Source organism: Lathamus discolor, chromosome 5 (assembly GCF_037157495.1).
Source record: "Lathamus discolor isolate bLatDis1 chromosome 5, bLatDis1.hap1, whole genome shotgun sequence".
Lineage (NCBI taxonomy): Eukaryota > Metazoa > Chordata > Aves > Psittaciformes > Psittacidae > Lathamus > Lathamus discolor.
Window position 1 is genome coordinate 120,000,486 of NC_088888.1, and position 16,086 is coordinate 120,016,571.

The 16,086-nt window shown below is 42.4% G+C and overlaps 1 protein-coding gene across 3 annotated transcripts in view; it reads right to left on the minus strand.

Annotated features, from left to right (window-relative positions):
- The window catches only part of PLCB4 (phospholipase C beta 4), a 197,495-nt gene extending 187,104 nt beyond the window's left edge, over positions 1-10,391 (minus strand). For all 3 annotated transcript variants that reach the window (XM_065682348.1, XM_065682351.1, XM_065682347.1), the window contains exon 1: positions 10,305-10,391. The gene's annotated coding sequence lies outside the window, so the exon portion shown is untranslated. The remainder of the gene's footprint in view (positions 1-10,304) is intronic.
- Between the last annotated feature and the right edge of the window lie 5,695 nt (positions 10,392-16,086).

The window sequence follows — 16,086 nt, forward strand, 5'->3', positions numbered from 1 at the left end:
GGGTAAAATATGGCCCAAATAGGAAAGTAATACTAGCAGCAGAGCTGACATGATCCACAGAGCTATTTACCATATCAAGCCCAAACAAGCATGAAAGATGCAAGGAGGAAATAACCAACGTACATAAACTTTCCTTTTTTCTCATCAGTTCTTTGAAGAACTCCATCTTGCCAATCCTTATCTCATAGACTTTGCTCAGAATGAGCTGCACTGAGAGCAGAACAAACCACATCTCTAGTGATGTACTCCTCACACAGTAACTTCTTCTATTATTATTTTCCTTTTTAAAAATCACAGGAATAGACCAGTAAGTGGGCACACACAATTTAGGCTTATGAACCTTCTGTAATAAAACCACAGATGCATAAACCCAGTTGCAACAGTATTACACTAATGAATAACAGATAAATTACAAGAACCTCCCAAAAGGCACCTCAAATGAGGCACAAAGCCATTTTGACTTGAATACAAGGTAACTTGTTAAACAAGGTTCCAAAGTAACTTAGGTTACATGCTTGTAACACCTACACTTTGTCAACAGACATTCCTGACCATGAAGAGCCAACTTCTGTTAAAATCATGTTTTCAGTCATGAAGAGATATGCTAATTACCAGTGGAACTGAAGACTACCTAGCTATGCAAAACCTGCCAAAGCCTTTAAAACCATATTCTTTAGCTTCTAAACCCCACGATGTGATGATAGCATGAAGAGACGGAAAGAGAAAAGGATTGTCCACTTCCAGCCATTTTTAAGAATGCCTTTAACATGATTTAAAGTGAATGGAGAAGTATTACCTTTACTTCAGCTTTTGCAAAGACAGCCAGAAATTTGTGCTTCACGTATACAGAAACACCTAGTTTCTACTTGAAATGCTGAGCAACTGAGGGATTCCATGGTTTAGGAAACTAAGCAATATTAGCAGAAAAGCAATAATTTAAATTACCAATTACTTTTTAAGAATGAGACGTACCCCACCTAATAAATACCACAGCTCTACAGTTTTATATCTTTTAGGTATATAGTTTTAGAGCTCTTAAAACCATACTCTAATAGTTACTACTTCTAGTCCTTCAAAGAAATACTTCCACAGATCTTCTAGATCCAATCCAAGTATTGGTTGAAATGTCAAATTACTTATGAAGGTCTCCATGAGTATTTAAATGCTGCTAAAGTTCGAAGTTATTCTTTTAGGCGTTATACTTTTAGATACCAGCAGCCTTCATTAAGGGAATAGAATATATTAAATAATTCAAAAACTAAGGCCACAAAAAGGCTAATGGAATTCTATACGACTGGAAAATCTCTCATACTTTGTTGTACTAAGATTGTGTTCTGTAAAGAAAACAATTCCATTAAAAATAAAAAGGAGAGAATGAGAACACACGGCAAACATTCTGACACTAACTTACACTGGATGAAGCCAACTTCTTACAGCTCTATAATGTAACAGGGAACACAGCAATGTAATTCCCTCTGCCATTTCTACCTGTGACATTTCTGTGACTTCCAGAATCTGCTTTCCAGTTCCCAAATGCCTTAATTGCCACATTGCTCAGCACCCAGATCATGGAAAACTGTTCACCACATCATTCAATGGTGATTCAAAATTACCTGAAGAACTACCTATCTTTCCACGTAATTTCAGATCAATTCAATAGATGTTTTTAACATACCAAGTACATTAGAGCTGCGATTATATCTGTTTGCACAACATTCATCTTCAGTTGCTCTACTGTGGGAAGGGGAGGTGGTTGTACTAAATTTAAAGTGAGCAGTGTCTTTTCAAGGATAAATTAGAAATGAAAGCAGGATGAGATCAGTGAAGATTATAGAGCACTGTTTATTTAACTGAGCATAACTAAATCAAAGATATATAAATCAGAGCATGTATTTCTTGACAGATTGATTCAGTTGATTTACTCTTGGAAATTGAAGCGTCAAAAATCATTATACAAAAAAAAACCAAAAAAAAACCACCTAGCAATAAAGCTCTTTTTCTTTTTTCTTCCAGAAATAGCCCACACCAATTCACAGCTGCTCAAGCCAGTATTGCTTTCACCCTACTTAATGTGTTTTAAAATACAAAAAGCATTTACAAAATACATGTGTTTGTATAGCAAAAAAATACTGCAAGAATATAGTTGCGACTTCTCCACATCTGAAATTGCATTTAGGTTACACAAGGCTTTTACTTCACCACAGGAAAGCTGTTAGAAACTAACGCACAGGAGCTGCACGAAACTTGGAGAGTACCATTTATCTATCTTTGAAAACAACAAAACCCAACAAAACTGGGGAAAAAAACCTGAATAAATCAACCAGTAGATTCTCACTGTAGCCAAAACCAAACACAATTTCTTTTTTCCAAGTCTGCAATTCACTGAAAGCACCAGCATTGAAAATTAAGAAACAACAGGGAAATGGTGATTAAGTTTCTATATGAGATCCGGACTACCAGATAAAGGTCTAAGTGAGCTGTGATTCCTCTAGCCACACAGAGACTACAGTTCTGCAGTGCAGACTTCATTAATGCAAATTCTTCTAAATGATCTCAACCAGACTAGTCAAAATGAAGATTATGCCTTCCATACCAACCAAAGAAAAACATGCAGGAGGAACACTCAACATTTCTCCATAGTAATCATCACACAGTTCTCTAGAAAGATAAAAGCAAAATGCACCAGACTGATGCATCTAAGCATCTCTACATCTTTACTACCTGCTCAATCCAGAAAACTAAGTCATCATCACCTCTCTTTAAATATAAAGGTAATTAACAACTAAGGTGGCATAAGGGACATTTGGGGTACTCAGGCCTATGCACACAATCCATACACCCATTCACAAAAGCATTAGTACTGGTTACCAAGCTCCCCAGGACTACACAAACTTTTAAATTCTAAGTCCAGTTAAGTACCATATGCTTCTTCCAAGGTGTCAGTCCTCTTCCTGCAACATGGGAAGAGATGGCGATCCCTCCATAAGGGCAGTGCAAAGACTTTCATTACCTCCTGCAAAGACTAAATTCACTGTAAGACATTTTCTTGTATGAAGACACACACATGAAATGGCGCACGCTTACAAACTATTTTTAAATGACTTTTCCCAGTTAGCCTTATGCTCTCACTGAGATCTCTCAAAGGAGACCACTTTATGACCACCTGTCAGCTAGACCAGGCATATACGTGGATTCCAGGATTTCCTCAGTTTGGACAAAAAAAAAAAAAAAATAACAAAAGTAAAAAAAATAAAAAAAAGCACATAGGGCCAAATATACATAATGCTCTAGGATGTACCCAAGTAGACAAGGGTCTGCCTGAGGCTAGCAAAATTATAACAATGATGTATGAAAGCAGGGGAGCAGCAACCTGTGCAACTAAAAACTGTGTCTGTGTTGTTCTGACCTGGGCCAAGGTCTTCTCAGAAATAATTTCTCCTCCCTGCCACCTGCTATAGTTACAGGTCAACAACAAGCCATTATGTATTTCATAGCTGAAAACCAGAGCATCAGCAAAAAGAACAGCCAGACTCTGCTAGATATTGCCATATTTGAAGGATTTGGGAAATAAAAAATAAATCATTGTAATCAGTTCAGTTGCAGCAGAGAGATTTCAGGACCAACAGTCCTTTCCCAGGGTAAATGCAGATGTACAGCCTTAGAGCAAGCAGAAAAGCTTGCCAGGGTCTCATAGCCCCAGCTGTTTTGCCTGGAAGAACATGCTACCACCAACAATCCCCCTGCACATGAGCAGCAGCTGAATCTCCTCTGAACTCAGACTGACCTATTTGAGCCCTCAATTATTCTCCCAGGTCACATCTACCCCCTCCTCTCTTCTTCCTCCGTGCCTCCAGAAACCCCCACCTTCTGCTTCAGCCTGGGAATTCTCCAATCAAAGCAGATAAGCACATCATGTGAGGGATAGCAGATACGCTGAGGGGAATTTCCAAGAGCTTCCCTGCACTGGCAGCACACACAGATACAGATTTCCAATGTGAAAATTAGAAGCCGAGCAGCAGCACCGAAGTATTCATGTTACCTGCAACTAACAGCTTTTATGCCAGACTGCAGCACCTAATTTGCAATCTGCTCTCATATACCTGCAATCACATTCCATCTTCCCTTGTCATTTAATGTACAACAATTACTCCTAAGCATATTTTCCTAGAGAAGCAGTACACATGTAACACAGACTGAAAGAGCAGAAAGCAATAATTACTCAGTCTGTTCTTTGCTGATGTCAGACATGCAGTACAGCTCTCTGAATCCACCAGAGCACCCAATTAATCTGCACTAATCCTCAAGATCGAAAAAAACTCGAACAACAAACCAACACATCAAATCATCCAACAGCTTCTATCTGCCTTCCAGTCAAGGTTTAGGAGCAATAAACAGTCCATTTCATCACCCCACTGTGCCATTCAACCTCTGCTTTAACAGTTATGCCTCACTGTCATCTCCTCAAACAAACCTGCTGCAAATTCATCAGCTTCTCACCCCATCTCCCCCCTCCTTCTTCAGAAGTGCTTTACCTCCCCTGAACACAGTCCTTCATAGAAAACATTATACCAATTCTGTCTGCTTCAATAAACAATGTTAGCCCAGCCAGGGTAACCACCCCATGGCTCTATTTTCTACTTCCCAATAAGGCATTCATACTCCATTTCCACCCTCTTTTCTGAGGGGAATTCTTGAAGGATTGAGAGTAACGCGTAATTACCATCACATCTACATAAAAATAAGCAACTTGCATGAAGGTATCAATATTCAAAATTGTTTGGGGTTTTGGTTTTTGGTTGTTTTTTGTTTTATGTGGGGGTTTTTTTGTTGTTGTTTAGTGGGGTTTTTTAAGTACTTCTAATTTGTGTATTTCAAAACAAATAGGCTCTTGCTACAGCTATCAGTTCCTTTCCCTTTCCTGTTCCCTTTTGGCAGCTGCAGCCCAGATGTCTAACACCAGAGATAGAGGCAAGCATCCTCTATCTAGTACACAGCCTCAGCTAAGAGGAGAGTAGAGAAGACCTGTATATGCAACAAGTACAGCACATACAGCAGCATCAATAATTAATGTCTCCACAAGCTTAGGAAGGAAAACCAAAGAGCAAATGTGAGAGACATGACAATTTCAGCCACGGGAAATAAGTATGCTCAAGAAGGAGGAGAACAGGAATAGAAAACCCCATAAAGCTTTGGAAAGACCTAAAAGACTGAGGAAGTAAAATCACCACTTTGTTACAAGAAGCTGCTTCATCCAACCTATCCTGTTCAAAACTATAGCTTCCGTCTCCTAGAGCTTCCTTATTACTTGTTATTTTACACAACATCACACTGTTCACAGGATCCTGGAAACTCTAGATCATTGAAATCCAGGAGATGCCTCTTATTAACCTTTCAAGTCCTTATTCTTTTTTCCCCTTTTATTAGTCACTAACATTCTGACCAATTGCTTCCTGTCTGCAGGAGTATATGTGCTCCAGCTGAATACAGAAAATGTTAGAAAAGGAAATTTACCTATAGCTTCAAGATAAAATAGCCTGCATTTTAATACATTTTTAATACCCATTTCCTCTTTACCAAAATGCACACAAACATTTCTGAAGTTGACTGTATATTCTCTCTCAGATGGCATATTGCCAGATCAACTGCAGGTATAAAGTGCTTTTATGTAACTATTTGATAGGTGGACAACACCTCTGAATTTTTAATCTCCTTATTTTTAGATGATATTACACACAAAAACACCAGCTTACAAACACGCAGCCTAGATTAAAACTTTTCAAGTAAATGGTCTATCAGTACAACATCTGAAGAGAACAATGGAACAACGTGTTCAAACAGTCACAATAACAGCTGCCATATAAAATGGCCCTAACTTCAGATGTATGACAGCTGCTACACACCTACTTAACTGAAGTTTTGATCATGTGATATTATAAAGATAAGAGACAACATCAGGAACTAGGAGCACTTATTGGTTCTGGAATAGATTTTCTATCAAACAGCATGTAGCTGTTGCAGGAAGACAGATTATGGATTCACCTACTCATTACATGAGTTGGTCATGAAATTGGGGAAGACAAACAAGACTGCTCCATACCCTGTATGTGGTCTTTGTCATCTATGCTTTCTGTCCCATGACCAGTCCTTAGCCTTTGGAGGGACAGGATCAAGACCAAGCTCGACACCATTAAGTGGCAATGGAAAAGAATGGGACGCCAAAAAGAGATCACAGACCTGTCACAGAAACCTAAAACCAAGAAAAAGGCACATGGCCTTGAAAGCTGGAGACTTTGTATTTCTCCCTTTTCAGCAGCAGGTACACCACAGTAAGGCAACCCAACCTTTCCGTGACACTTGCACTGCTTCCCAGGAACACATTCTCCCCCACAGGAAGACTGGGCAGTGCTTCTTAAAACTCCAGAGGTGAAACAAGAACATTACGAACATTCATAAATACCACTCATCCAAGCCTAGTTAACAAGGTAAAGAGAACAGTGAGGCTGAGCTCTTGAGGAGAAAGAAATAGTTTTGTTTCATTCTTGTTCAAAAAAAAAAAAAAGTCAAGATTCTTTTGCCGTTGTGCAGGTAGAGCTTTAACGAGTTCAACATTCAGTGGATGATACCTACAACAACTTGTATAGCCAAACTGACAGAGAAACCACAGCACTTCACTAACCTATATAAGCTTCTTAAAAAGGAGGGATGTAATTAGTGATTTTTCTCCAAGATCCCAGCAACAACCTCACAGGGAAAAGATCAACAACTCCTCATCCAGAAGTCTGTCAAAGAGGAATCTCAAAAGCCAGAATTGTGCTGCACCATCTATTTCTGTGCCTTACATCAGCCGCTTGGGAGCATCTTGTCCTGAAAACTAGAGAGTCCCAGAGTCAGCACTGTGAGGACAGCTGCAAAAGGGCTGTTCTGATATTATTCCCCATGTTGTGGTGCTCTGTTACAGGTACTCAAGATATATCAGCATGTCTTTCTGGAACATGGAAGTTACTAGGCATAATTAATCACTTAATGAATGGCTGTGAATCTGCTGCCTTTCGCAGTTTCACAAGCCTCTTTATCCATGTACAAAACTTCCAGAAACCATTACCATAAGAAGATGGGTGAAGACCAACAAGACAGATTTTCATAGCTTTGTGCTTACAAGGCAAGAACATAAGCAAAGCAGGCTGGCTTATGTCAAAGCACAGTATTTGCAGTATTTATACCATTGCCATCCCCTATATTCAATCCCTGTAGAGGTCAGATCTTTGGAAATACAAAGTCCAAACATCACACAGCGAAGTCAAGTCCTTACACACTCTTCCTGAAGGAGCAAGAGGACCACAAAGCCTGCTCTCACAGAGCCCTGCTGAAGGAAATGTTTCTGAGCCTTTGATGCACGCACTTAGGTAATTTTGATGTGGCAAGTGTTACGCATGCATCTTTCATAAGAGTTAAGAGGTCCTAAACAGTATAATCAAGAAACTTTTGAAGAATTAACAGTCTGGATCATAAAGATCTCCACTGTGTGTAACTTCTGCAGACATCAAAGGGTATTCCCGAAACTGGATGCATTACAGATCTTGCAAAATTAATAAATCTATTCAAGCCATCAATTTTGCAATTTTTGAAGTAGCACAATGAATCTATTTATTAGGGAATGGAACTAAGCCCAAGCTACTGATTAGCCATCCTGCAAATAACACTTATGCAACCTTTAATAATGATGTCCACTTACAGCCAACCAGAGACTTTACAATTTGGAAAATTTCACTTCTAAACCAATTTACAACAGTTCCCCAAATCTAACGGGACAGATGACTGAAACTACAGAGGAAACCAGCCTTCTGCCATCTCCAAAATCAATGAGGTATTGACGTTCATAACTAGTCAGTTTTAGGTAAGACGCCTGCATTAAGTTTTTGTTCTCATTTTTAAAATCCTGGTAAGCGTTCCTCTGCCCCTTTCTCCTGGAAAAAGGATTAATTCTATTTTAAGGAAAATATTAGGGAAAGCTCAAGTTTCAGACATCAGTTTTCATCAAATTACGAACAGGAAGGAAACACCATGGGAAGTAAAACCACTGAACAATGCAAGTAAACCACAAAAAATGACAAGTTAAAAATTAAAATTACGAAGTAAGCCATCTCAGTAAGCATGGAAGTTATACCCCCGCAAGTTTTCAACACAGTATATGTAAACCTGGTGAAAATAAAGACAGCAGTCCCTAGAAAGCTGCAATAAATACTTGACGGACTCACAGTATAGCCCAAAGATCATCATCACAGCCAGATATAACTGGAACAAATGGCTAAAGTCTGCAACAGAAGTCAGCAGCATATATCAAGCCCAAACAACTCGCCTTTATTTTAGAAAAGGTGAAAGCAGAACACAACCAGTGGTTATGGGCAACATGTAAGAAAGAGGTATTTTCCCTGTCAGTAAGGGAAATCGATATGAATGCTCTCTCCTCCCCCTTTTGGTCTCTCTTCCCTCTCAAGGTTCTTTCTTCCCTGCATGCCAAGAAAAAGCACAGTGTAGGTTATGCATAAATTCATGACAGAAAATACTATTTTAGAACAAAGCTCCTGTGCGTGGGTGCGTGTCTATAAAATAGAAGGCATTGTTACTCTAACAAGTATGCATCCACATCCAGCAATCAAATCAGATCTTAAAATTTTATTTTGACAGCTACATGCAGTTATATTTTCCCCAGAGGTCTGACTTTCGTATTAATACCTGGGTTTTAGCGGTATCATCAAGAGATGAGTCAAAACTGACATTTGAAGGCAGAGTGCTATTAACAGTTGTGGAAGAGAATCCTCACCCCCAAAATGTGTAATTTATTTTTAATTACTTTGCAAAGTTATCAGCTGCAGAGAGGAATAAATGTGTTCCCAAGTCGTATTTAGAAACTGTCTCTGTATAATACAAATTGCTCAGCTCCATACAACAATAATTATTGTGGTATGCAGCCATATGAGGTATCCTTGATCCAGAAAAAGCCTGCAAGTACTGTCGACATTGCACTCTCAGAAGTTAGAGAAAATAACCTTAAGCAACTAGTATCATAAGCTTGCTGAAACTGCTCAAGACAACTACAGAGTACAACCACCAACACAAATGTGTTACAGAAGAATCTGCTCCATCCTTCTGCAGAATCAGAAACGCAACATTTTCTCTAGGATCCCAATTAACTCCAGTTATTAAATTGAAAACTCCATGGTGCAACATCAAGTGAAGTTTGGGAAACACAAAGGAACATTATTTACCTATGAAAAGAACACGACGCACACTTTACTGACGATTTATAGTTGATTTTGTGCAGCCCTTACCACTGCCTTCCTTACAGATGCATCCCCACGGACACTTTAACATTATATAAACTCCCCCAGAGATGAAGATTATTCTATAACTTTCCAAAATCACCTCCTACTGACAAAGCATTACCTAACAAACACACACTACAGACCTCACAAATGCATTAGATTCCTGGGTTTCTACTAGCTGCCAACAAAAAGGGATATTCGTCATTTACTTTCAGGTACTAAAAGAGGACCAAGGCTGGATAACTGTAACTGGAAAGGATAAACAGGATTAAGTAACAGGTGTCTGAGTGCACATAATTCAAAGTCATGCATCAAATACAGCGCAGAGCCTTGCTGGCCAAATGGAAACAGTGGGTTTGCACCGTGCTTCGAAAATTACCGGCGAGTGATTTAAAAGACCTGTGCGAGTTACACACAGAGGCAACCCAAGCACTTGCACCACCAGAGCCCTTTCAATGCATCTGAGAGAAAACAAACCCGTCTTCCAAGAGGAGCTTCCCCTTCTCCAAGGAAATAGTAACAACAAAAGAAGAAAACCACCACAAGAAAGTTACACCGAAACTAGACAGGAACATTTGTCACACTGCCCAGCACTGACAAAATCCGGATACGCTCCGAAACTACAGCGAGCTGCACGGCTGGCAGCGAAGATGCGAGTAACTCAATCGCCACTCACACACACGTACATACGAAACACACACACATATACGTGTGTGTATGTATGTATATACGAAACCCCTCTCTCTCACACACAGACGTACGCGCAGCCCACCTCCGCTGAGGCCGGTGCGCCGAGGCCGGGGGCCGGAGCCGGCAGAGCCGCTCGGCGGCTGCCCCGGGTGGGCGCGGGGAGCCCGGGGGAACGGGCAGAGCCGTGGCCGGTCCGTGAAGGACGCGACGCTCCCGGCGGGACCCGGAGCCCCCCCGCCCAACCACAACAACCACAACGGTCGCCCCGAACGGTCGCCGCGCGCGCCTTACCTCAGCCGCCGGGGCGGGAAGGCAGGGGCGGGCGCCGCCACCGGCCCCACCGCGCTGCGCAGGGTGCCGGGGCTGCGCCGAGGCGACGACCTCCTCCTCCTCCTCCTCCTCCTCCTCCTCCTTCCTCCTCCTCCGCACACTGCTTGTGTGTGTCTGCCTGTGTGAGAGCAACCCGCCCGCCTCACGGCGCCTCCAGCTCCTCCTTCCTCTCCCTCCCTTCTCCTCCCCCGCCACGGCAGCCCCGTCGCCGCGCCCGCCTCAACCCCCGCAGCGCGGAGGAACGCGGCAGGAAAGGGGGAACCCCCACCGCCGCCGCCTCAGCGGCCGCCTGCGCTGGGCGGGCCGCGCCGCGCCGCCATCCCCCCGCCTCTACCGGACGCGGGCACCCGCCTTCCCCCCGCCGCGCAGGGCCGCGGGCAGCGCATGGCAAGTGGGCGGCGGGGCCGCGGGCGCGGAGCTCCGCCCGCGCGGCCCCGGGAGCAGCGGGGCTGCACCGCGCTGCCCCGCAGCACAGCCGCGTGTGCGCGCATGTACCGCACCGCTCCGCACATGGCCGCATGCACTCACATAGTACCGCGCCGTGCGGGCGGTGTTCCGTGGGGATGCCCGCGCCGGCGTGCCTGTATTTACTACATGCATTTAAAGAGCGGCTGAAGGGGCGAGGAGGAAATCCCCCTCTGTTTCAACAGGCCTGAGGGCTTCAGCGCAGCAACGCGCAGCTGAAGAAGAGGTGTTTCAGAGGCCGCTGGAGGGTTGCCAAACTCTCACAGGTTTTGTGTCAAAATGACTGTTGGGCTCCTTGAGGTTTATGTGAGGTGAGATGTGGAGAATGCTCAGCAGCAAGCGAAGCAGCGCTCACAAGCAGGAAGGAGTGCAGGATTCCCTCTCCCAATCTCCTCCGAGCAGCCCTTCCACAGTGCAAAGCGCTGCCGTGGATTGCCCATGGAACGCCCTGTGCTTCTCCCTGTTCGCTATCATGTGGCTGATCTCGGTCCTCCCTCCCTCCTCACAATTTTACAAGGAGTGTTGTCCTCCGTGTCAAGGATAAAACATAAAACACCTGCAGAAACAAAGAGCAGAAGCACGATTCCCTGTCCACCATCTTGGACTTCATTAGTGAACTGGGGCCACTGGGGCCTGGTGCCTGGCCACCCTGAAGGGACACTTGCGCCAAGAGCTGGCGGCAGCAGTAAGGAACAAGGAGAGGTAGCATGTTACAGCTGAAGATGTTACCTAGGGTGAGCTGTGGAGGCAGTGAAGGAAAATCTAAACTGGTTTTGCTGCAGTTGCAATAAAGGTGTTGCATTGCCACAAACTACTTGATCTGGCAATGCAGTGGCCAGAGCTTGTGATAGAACATCCTATACCATAAACTGTAAAAATGCAGCCGGGAAAAAGACCTCCCCTCCCCATCTGGTGCCAAGTGCTGTACCAGGATGTGGTAAAAATGACTGCCATCAAGAGCTGACACCATGTTCCTGGAGCTGCCATAGAGGAGTAAGCAGAGGGGTGACCGAGAACAGCAGCAACGATGATGGGACAGCCTGTCAACACGGCAGACCTACAGACCGAGGGGGTTCTGTAGTTGAGGTAAGTATTATCTTAAGCAGATGTTCGTATTTGCTTATGTCTACTCAATTAGAAATTCCTCATGGACATGGCAGTGCAGGTAGGTCTTTGGAAACGCATGAAGGAGAGCAAGGCTGCAGCTAAGGCTCAGGCTGGGTATATTGTGCAAAGGAGGTGTGGGAGGGACGTAACAAAGGAACCTGCATGAGAAGCACATGAGCTGGATGAAGGCCAGTATTGCTGGCGGGGCTAAAGGGATCAAATTAACACTCAGGATAGAGAAGCAGCGATTATAGCTATTAAAAATAGAGGACATCAACTTGAATGTGGGATGGACAGGGTGCTGATGAAGAGGGGTTTGTTTGTGGTTCCAGAAGTGTTTTTTTCTAAATGAATGAAATGGATGCATTTGTGGGTTTACACATGAAGTGCTCCATGTCTTTTTCATTGCATTTTTTTTCTTCTTGCCATTGGACTGCAGTTATTATAAAAGTAGTGATAAAAAATTCCAGTGAGGTATAACAGCTTACTCACTAGCAAACAGTACTGGACTGTCGCTAGGAATCCCTGTGTGGTTTGTGTTCAGACCTCTAGAGCTGGCAGTGGTGGTAAGCAGACACTGTTATTCTGGTCCATATTGCTGTCTTTTTCCAATGATTTCTTATCTCCTTCTCCCCCAGAATGGCTTCTATGTGACAATAGGTCATGATTATTTGCTTGTGCAAGGGGATTTTATTCCAGGGTAGAAATCGGTCCTCTTCTTATCTTCATTCTTGTGGTTCTTAGAAGAGTTATAGAACATAAGGACTTTTAAATATTTGGGAAACTGCATGAAATGAAATGCAGACAATGAAATGCAGACAATTAGGGGCATCTCAGAATTAGTGGAACTATAGTTTCTTTAGAAAAAGCTGTTCTCTGTTCTTTCGCAGTCTTTTCCTTTCCGATGTCAGCTCTCTGACCTGACTTACTCATTGAAAGAAGGGCAGTCATCAAAGGAACAACTGTCAGGACCATGGCTCTGCAAGAAAACTAGAGATACTGACAATGTCAGTTTTAACAGCAAGTGGGCTTCTCACTGAAAGATGTGTAAAATCATAGAAAGTAAGGCCGTATGGAGGGTCTTAAACTCTCCACACAGCTAAGTGGCAAGGTCAGGCCCACATATCGAGATTAATTTCTGTGTTGTGAGTTCCACTGTGGTGCATCTGTTTACACGCTTGGATTTCTGCATTTCCATCTTTGTTTTTCCACTGACTTCCTCCTGGCTTAAGCAGTCAGTGTGACTTGGCCACTTAGGGATGAGTTAAGAGTGAATCTGAGAACCTCTGATTTTACAGTTAGGTTGACTTCCTGCCTTCTTGTGGACAAAGCAGCTGTACTGCTTCATTCTTTTCCTTGCAAAATATTAGCATTTCCCTCATTGAGAGTGGTTTGTCAGTACAGGACAACATTGGCTGGTTCTAGCTGAATAAATAGTACATATAAAGGTATGCTAATAATTTCACCCTTGTGACTTTTAAGGAAAGACATAGGAAAAGATGAACAGTGCCAACAATTCATGTCAGTGGAAAACAAAATGCCCCAGGAAACGCAGCAGAAAAATCCTAACCTTTGAAGTGATCAGCTGAAACCTGGTATATTTGAAATGGTTGCCTCTGGTACAGGTAGAGCTCCACACCACCTGATCATGTCAGCAGAAAACTACAGCTGCCTTCAGACAGCTCAATCTGCGGCATATTCCAATTAAAATATTTATTTTTTTTCTAAAGACATTGGAAGTTTGGTAAAGTATCATGAACTTTTGCTTTTATTTCTTGTCTAATACAAGGGTGCAGGACATTTTACAACCACAATCCCACTGTGTCTCAGAATATCCACACAAAGGAGTTTATTCTCAGTGTTTTATATCCAGGTTGTCTCAGGCAAAATTCTCCTTGAACATCAGCACGTGTAGTGATTGAAAGTATGCACTAGGTGTAGAAACTCGGTATTTGAAGTCTGCAGATGCAAAATTCAGTGAGAATGTTGAAGCTGTGGGTCTCTACCATTAGCTCATTGTCAGACAATCTCTGATACAGCCCATTTTGATCTAGCATCTGATCTATACCACCTCTTTGTCAGACCATTAATCTCTTTATTTTTAAGCCCGGATGTTCCTAGTTAAGTATGTTGATGTGGAACACTAAAGAAAGCTTCGTGTACATAATCAAGTACTGTCATAAAATATCTGATTAAATATTGCAGCTTTTATCTTGGTCTTCTTGTACATAGATACTATAGTGCTGTGACACAAGTCATTTTAGAGCTTGCAATGAAAGACATTTTTTCTCGGTCACGGTCTTTAACATGTGCAAGCTTAAGAGGCCACTTCTCATCTTTTTCAATCCTTATCTGCTGTCATCCTGCAAACTGCACAAGAAGAGTTTCCTATGGCACAGGTAGTGCATAAGCGTAGGCTTTTGGGCCAGGTTGCTCTGCCTGTGCTCAGAGCTTACTGGAAACTGCATTAGGATGATGCTCAAGATAATATTCCTCATAATATGGGTTATTAACCAGGGCTCAGTGCTGTATACAATACCTGCAGTGCGTGTAGCTACATGGCTTTTCATGTGCACACTCCTCAGAGAAGACTTCACTGCTGCTTCTAATGCCAAAAGGCTATACTCGATGTGTTATCATCTGCCAGTAATGGTACTGCAGTTGATATTGATGGATAAAATACTGGTCTCAGTAAAGTCAATAGCACTTATATCAGTGATTTTCCAAGTCTTACATTGCAGCCAAATCCAGGCGTCTGTAATACAAAAAGCAATCCAGTGGTCACTCAAGAAGCAAATTGCAGACTGAAACAGACATCCATTGATTTCACATCTACTTCCAAAAAATGGCTGGGACAAATAGGTTTGATTAAGAATACTTTTATTTTCTCATAACTATTTTTGTGCACATTGCTGAACCGTTTTGTTGCAGCTTGAGGCAGACAGCAAGCTTGGAATATTTTAGTCTGGTAGTTAAAATTTTGGCAAAATACTGAAAGTCTTGGCAGTTTTAACTGTAGATGTCTCTACCAGCTCTCCCTTGCAAAATGCTCAGCTACGCAAATATTTTGGTTAAGCAGGACAGAACAAAATGAAAGAGATTTTCTTCTTGAGGCATTGTTTTGTTTTTAGTAGTTTATTTTCACAGGATGGTTTATTTTCCACACCTGTAAATACCGTCAAGTTCCAGATGATTCGTGGTCCCAATCATTTGTATCAGCTGTGATATCTTTGTGTTGCAGAGCTGTATCCCATCAAATGCTTTGATTAAAAAAGCTTATTAAAAAGTTATTAAGCAGCAGCTCTCTTGACAAGCAAAATTTCTTCCAGTATCATATCCTCGATTCATTATAAAATAAAATTATCTATGATCATCTTTCAGAAAGAATGATAGCTTCTTCCTAGGCTTTTTAGGAAGCAACACATACAAAACCGCACATAATAGGAGTGAGTGGGGACAAAGGCAGTGTTTTTCCTCTGCCTAAAATATAATATTAGTGACAGACATTGCAATTATTATTTTTGAGGTCTTTCTTATTAAAAGGAATATTACTACTCAAAAGTGTGATGGTAAATCAACTCAGGTTACTAGTCTCCATGTTGTATTGGGATATGTTTATCTTCAGGCTTGTGCTCCAGGTCTTCTGAATGCAGCAGGGCAGAAGCATGGAGCTGGTGAAGAGTTCCTCCAGAAGCTGGATAATGGAACAGGGAGGAAAACAGAACTTTCAGGATCATGCTGCTAATAAGATTGTGGTTTTCCTTTGGACGTGGAAGAAAGGGGTTGAGTTTCTTTGCCCAGTTTAATGACAAGAAATTAAATTTAGCATTGAACAATACTTTTTGAATCTTGTAAGGCACCAGTATCTCCACCTTCCAAAAAAAACGGCATCAGTATCAAAATATCGCAGTACTATTAAGGCTTTCAGACAAGGAGCCAGTCAGCTTCTATGTGTGCAAAACAAGGATCTTCGGCCTTCATCATCATCCCCGTCCCCATCTACTGTGACCTGAATAGGGGCAGCATGTGTTGCTGCCATACTTTACTATGTGCTAGAGGCAACAGCCCAAGGTAGCCCTGGGGCTCCTTTCTCATTTCTGAGAGATCCCTTCTCATTATTGCCTTAAGAAGAGCAAAGCCCCACTGATCCCAGACATGTATGAGAAAGTGC